We start from the raw sequence: 6,517 nt of genomic DNA on the forward strand, positions 1-6,517 counted from the left end.
CTTGCTCTGGGGCTGGAAGAGGACCACGCACACGGCCCCCTACCCTGGACACAGGAGGAGGCTTTTGCTATAGCTTCTTCCCATAGCAAACTGCGGCTCATACAGCGTCTCTTCTGAACAGGCCTCTTTTGTGACAGTGTCAGCTCCATCTTCTGTAAACTGGGATGGCATTATTCACTTCGTGGCTGTTTTGGGAGAACAAATGAGCTAATTCATGCTGAGTGCTTTCAACAGTGAATTCCTGATACATAGCAGGTACTTAAAATCCTGTTTTGGCAAATCATTTAATGATGTGAAAATTGTTGCAATAGGACGTTGAATCTAAACCCATGATACCCACTTGTGAAAAATTCAGATGTATGCACAGAAAAACAGATAGGAAAAGGAATGCACAAAAGAGCTGACAGAGGTTAAAATATTTGGCATAACTATAGGATTTTTCTTTATTTTTCTATTTTGTTTCATACTCTACATTTTCTGAATTGAACAATATGATACTTACAATCAGGAAAAAAAAATACAGAAATACTAGTGAATGCTGTAGAACAGTCAAGTAAAAGAAGGGCTGGAAGATTCATTGAGTTTAACAAGCAGATAATCTTTAAAACGCTTTTCAAAAATAAAAACCAGTAAAGTAATGGGGCAGAAAATAAATGAAATAGGATGAAGAGTGTGAGGAAGGGCCAAATGCCTAACTGGAGAGATCCACGGAGCTATGGACACGTGTGAAACATGTGTACAGACATGCAAACACAGTCATTCCTGCGGCACACACATGCAGTGTCCATGTGTTCAAACATTCACACGTGCAGACACGTATGAGGTACTCAGGGATCACTGCTGATCAGGAATTTTAATTAACAGAAAGAGATGATAAAATCATTTTAATCAATATATTTACATAGATGTAAAATAATTTATATCTGTTTCTATCTAAAATATTTATATATTTAGATTTAAACAAAGACATAAAATGAAAATACTCTAGAGACATCCATACACAGACATGATCTAGGTATGATGCAGATATAGACAGAGAGAGAGGGGAGTCTGCTGGGTTCAATTTGGACAGATTTTATGGGGGGAAACAGGAGGCAGGGTCTGCATGGGGAACGGACAGAGGCAGCTGGACGTGCTGGGTGTGAAGACCTGGCAGAGCCCCCAGCAGTTGGCCAGCACCCCTCGCCCAGCAGGGGGCACAGCTACTCCCAGGATCTTGTGGGTTCCTCTGGAAGCCCCTGAGCTAGAGATGGAAGCACCTGAGTGTGAAGAGTCTGGACAGCAAAGGCCAAATGTATGGTTTCTCTGCACTTCATGGGGAGATCATTGAGGCTTCAGGCAGGAGCCTGGGGTGACGAACAGCCATGCAGGCATGGCCAGGCCTCCTGGGCACCCATGCCACAGGGAAGCAGGTCATCCTGTCTAGTCACCAGCTGTCACTGAACTCTCAGTGCTGCAATGCCAGGCAGTGGTCACTCAAGGACTGTGATCTCTCCCTGGCGGGGATGGAGCCAGCCAATGGGGCCAGTGTGTGTGAACCACAGCCTGTGCACCAGAAAAGAGGAGTTGCTGGAGGAGGAGCAGGTACTCAAGAGCCATCACCTGCGATGCTGAGCCAGGAGCCCTCACCTATGACACTGAGGAGACAGGAACCTTCACCTGCGATGCTGAGTCAGGAGCCCTCACCTGTGACACTGAGGAGCCAGGAGCCCTCGCGCACATCACTGAGTGGTGCCTCTGGGCCAGGATGGCCGTGCCCCCATCTGGGATTTGTAGTGTGGCTATTTAACTGTGAGTAGGTCAATCTGTGAAGCTTGAACATTTTCTTTCACTTTTTAAAGAAAATAAGGTGAAAATATCTGTCTTTTAGGTTTTTAATTTGTATTCACTTTTTAGAAAAAATTACTAGAATTTCATATAGTTTTCTAACTTACAGAAAAGCCATAAGAAAGGTAGCAGGAACTGATGTGTATTGCATATTTACATGCTGTTTGTGTGTGTGTTGGGTGGCCTGTGTGATCACATTTACACAGTAGAAAACATGTAACTTTTAAACAGAACTGGATATTGGTCTCAATATTTTTGTGTAAATGGACATGTGAACTTGAACAAGTGTACGATTCATTCCTTATTGCCCATCAGCATGCCCTCCTGACATTACGATCCTGGTGCTTGGGCTGGCCCCGTGGCTCACTCGGGAGAGTGCGGTGCTGATGGTGCCAAGGCCGTGGGTTTGGATCCCGTATAGGGATGGTTGGTGCACTCACTGGCTGAGCATGGTGTAGATGGCACTGAGCCAAAGGTGGCAATCCCCTTACTGGTCAGAAAAATAAAAGATCCTGGTGCTTCAAGGGAACATACATAGCACTTTAAGTGCTAAAGTGGTTTTTCAGATATTAAGTAAATCATCCAGGTCACCAGTGGAAACAGTATCTGAAATCACCATCCACCATTTCCTGGGAACCACAGGTTTGTCTCAGCAGAGCTGTTCATGACACAGGGAACGGGGGACTGGCCGTGGACTTGTGAAGTGATTCCCTGAAGTTTTGTGACGGAACAGGGAACTTGGTCGTCCCCTGCCCTGCAGCCTGCCGGGGACCGGGAAGGGAAGGCTCGTGGCAGGATCTCTAGTGTCACTGGCTTTAATCAAGCTCTTTGCTGCCACTGTGCACAGATGGGAAGACACGTGTGAAGGGGAAAGTTTCTCCCCAGAGACTGTTGTCCCAATTCCTGGCCTGCCCTTCGTGTTCTCATCACTATGGGCGTCCCCTGCTGATTCTCAAAGCCACTGCTCCTTGCTGGTCTGAAGGCCAATCCTAACCTACTTAAATATGTTCCAGAACTGAAAGAAAACAGTGGATATACGGGGTGAAAGAAATGAGGATCTTAGCAGAGAAATGAAAAATTAAGGAAAGAAATAAAGAATCAAAGAGAAATTCTGGAATTTAAAAGTACAATATTTGAATTAAACAATTCACTAGATGCTTTTAACAGCAGCTGGAGTCAGCAGATAAGAGGCCAGGGAACTTGAAGCCAATCTGCAGAAATTGTCCAAACTGAGTAAAAGAGGAAAACACAGGTAAAAATAGAATGAACAGAGCCTGTCAGACCACGATAAGCCATTTAACATACAGAACTGAATACACAGGAGGACAGAGGAGAGACAATGGGGCAGGAAAAAACCTACAACAGAACCAAAATTTCCCTCAGTTGGTGGAAAACATCAAGCCACAGAAGCAAAAAGCTCGGAAAGCTGCAGGAAGACAATGAACAGGCACACGACAGACCCCGTGAGGAAAACCGAAGGTGAAAAAGTCCTCAAAGCAGCCAAGGAAAAGTTGATTCCAAACCAGGGCTTCAGTGGTGCTGCTGATGCGCGAGACACAAAGCGTCGAGTCCACAAAGCAAGAAAGGAGGAAAGTGAGCACAGAACGCGGTAACGTGACCACAGTCTTCACCATGGAGGAGCCTCGCAGACAATCTCGGATAAACAGATACAAGGAGAACCTGGAACCCGCTCACTCACCTCGCGAGGACACTGCAGAGCGCTCTTCAGGCTGACGGGCAATGACCAGAATGAAACAGCAGAGCAGCATCGCCCACCACGACAGGAACGACGGTGTGTGCACATTAGTCCTCCACCGTCTGTAATAATTAAGAGTGAGTGTTGTAACCATTAGAACAACTACTAACCAAAAGAAAAACTGATGAAGAGCCCTGAAAAAACAGGGCTCCAAAAAGAAGCAGAATAGAAGGAAAAACAAAAACAGGAACATTTGAAAACCAACAGGAAGATGGAAGATGTAAAATCAACCATACCAAAGATATAATAAAACGTAAATCACCCAAAGGCTTCAATTATTAGCAGTGATTTTCAGAGTGGGTAGCAGATCTCACTACAAAAATCCACTTAAACGAAGACACAGGAGGTCAAAAGGAAAAGAACGGGGGAGAATATGCCATGTGCTACGCACTGAGTGTCCGCGTCCCCACAATTTCTATGTTGAGCACCTAATTTCCAAGGTGACGGTATTAGGAGGTGATTAGGTCGTGATGGTGGAGCTGTCATGAACAGGATAGTGCCCTGTAGTAAGGAACAAGGACGGACGCTGTCCCTCCCTGCTGTGTAAGGACACAGCGAGAAGAGAAGCTGCCCCTCTGCAAACCAGGGAGCAGGTCTTCCTGCAGTGGCTTACGTCCTGCACTCACCTGAGAGCTGCCTCACTGTTGAGCCAATGCCCTGGCCGGGAGGCATTCAATAAAGGGCCATTCTGATTAGGAGAAAGAGGAGAGGGACATGGTGAAGAGGCAGCCCCTCCCTAGCCCTGCGGTTCCCTGCTCAGGACAGCTGATCCGGCTCAGGCTGCTCCCACCTCTCCAAGAGCCACCCCGGGCCTCTGCTTCTACACTTGGCTCCCTATGTGTCTGTCCCTAGAAATCTTTAACCCAGAACCAAACTGGGGTCTCAATAAAGGAAAAAAAATTTCTATCACGCAGAAGACAGGCTGTCTTGCTTTTCTCCTGGAAAAATATACTCCAATCCATCTTCCCACGAGCGGTTTCTACACCCTGTGTGACCTCCCTCAAAACACGGCCCAGTCCTGTGCACAGCACTGAGACCCAGAGGCCATGAGAGTCTGCTAAAAACAGCTCTCAACATTCCCTGCTCTGAACTGGGTGCCCAAGGTGACCTCACTGTGACCTTGGAACACCTCAACTCCCCTCCCGGGCCTCAGTTTCCCCACTTGTAAAAGGATGAGGGTGGACTAGATGCCATCTTATTCTCTGCCCCCAAGTGAGACAAAATCAGAGAGAGCAACATGCATCAAACTCTCGGAGCTCCTGCCGCCCCGCACAGGCAGGGCCCTTCACTGGAGCCTGACATGGGATTCGTATTGTGGAGGCAACCTGGGGCAGGTGCATATTGGGGCAAGACGCTGGGGCTAAATCTCGTGAAGAATGATAATCCGGTCCAGGCCCCATGCCTGACCCTTTTGGGGACCGTTTACACACACTTGGTCCCAGCACCCACTGGAGGACAAGGGCACATTCTTCAAGCAGGACCAACCATGCCGGGCCCCAGGGAGTCCTAGGGTTGGGGGGAGAGTCTCTTGCCCTGACACCCAGCAGGCAGGGTGTGCCACCACCACCCCCCCCCCCCCCCCCCGGTCCCTCCCTTGGGTCTCCTCCCCAGGCCCTGCAGGACCCAGTCCACAAGGGTGGGTTGAGCAGGCACTAGACAGGCCTCTGACCCCTGGCTCCAGTCCAAAGGGAAAGTACAAGGACCAAGGCTTGGGGCCTCCCTCCCGCCGGCCGCAGGGAAGGACAGGTGGGCCGCCTCCACGTGCCCTCACCCAGGGGTCAGGTTAGTTCCTTGATCCTCCACCTCAGTCAGGGACCCCCACCCCACCAGCAAGTCCAGGGCTTCACACTTACGGACGAGTCCAGGACAGAGGCACCTCAGGGGCACCTGGGGAACAGCTCAGCTTGGGAACCCGTAGGGCCCCCCGAAACCTCGGGGACTTCACGCCCAAGCACTGCTGCCACCCCCAGGAACTCTCTAGGGCCATCCTCACACCACCAGCACCACCCCTGCCCAGAAGGTCCCCCCGGGTCTGGGGCTGCTCACCCCCACGGCTCTCCCGCTCCTGGGCTTCGATCCCAAGGTCTTCGGGTTGAGACCCTACGAACCGGTGGCCTCACCCCGCTCATCCCCTGACCCCGGCTCCCTGGTCCCTCAACCCCCAGCCCCTCAACCCTCGGCTCCCAGGCTCCCCAGTCCCCCCAAACCCCCGGCTCCGCAGTCCCAACCCCTTGCTCCCTGGCTCCCGGGCTCCCTAGTCCCCCCGACTCCCGGCTCCCGGGCGCCCTAGTCGCCCCGGCTCCCCATATCCCCAGTCCCCTCAACCCCCGGCTCCCGGCTCCCCCCGGCCCGCGGCTCCCCAGTCCTCCCGACCCCCGGCTCCCGGCTCCCCAGTACCCCCGACCCCCGGCCCTCCTCACCGGTCGAGGAGTCTCCGCAGACGCCGGGCAGCACAAGCGCCAGCAGCACGAACAGTGGGGCCGCCAAGTCGCCCTCCTCGTTCCGCCTCCAGTCGCCGCTATGGCCGCCACCGCCGCCGCTGCCGTAAGAACCGCGCTAGGGAGGCCGGGAGACGGCGGCGGCGGGCACGGCGGCACGTGACCCCGGCGTGCGCGCTCCCAGCCTGGAGAGGCGCGTCCCGGCGTTGCTAGGATACGGGGGCGGGGGCTGCCAGGAAGGGCGGAGCCTGGTGCGTTTAACCCGGTTCTTTCAAAAAGTTACAAAGTGACAAGGAACTGCATGCTGAGAGTCACACAGTGTCTCTATTGTGTGAAGGTGAGAAAGGAAAATAAAAAATGATAGAAAACGGGTAGAAATGGTAAACTTTATTTATTTATTTTTTATTTTATTTCATTTCTTTTTAAAGATGACCGGTAAGGGGATCTTAACCCTTGACCTGGTGTTGTCAGCACCACGCTCTCCCAGGTGAGCCAC

The 6,517-nt window shown here is 51.3% G+C and overlaps 1 long non-coding RNA gene across 1 annotated transcript; it reads right to left on the bottom strand.

The window, feature by feature from the left end:
* Positions 1–502: 502 nt before the first annotated feature.
* Positions 503–6,113, bottom strand: LOC134378447 (uncharacterized). The gene is made up of 3 exons (XR_010023647.1): positions 6,004–6,113; positions 3,527–3,645; positions 503–3,056 (listed from the first exon to the last, which is right to left on the bottom strand). It is a non-coding gene; the product is annotated as an uncharacterized LOC134378447 (long non-coding RNA).
* Between the last annotated feature and the right edge of the window lie 404 nt (positions 6,114–6,517).

Source organism: Cynocephalus volans, chromosome 5, assembly GCF_027409185.1.
Source record: "Cynocephalus volans isolate mCynVol1 chromosome 5, mCynVol1.pri, whole genome shotgun sequence".
Taxonomy (NCBI): domain Eukaryota; kingdom Metazoa; phylum Chordata; class Mammalia; order Dermoptera; family Cynocephalidae; genus Cynocephalus; species Cynocephalus volans.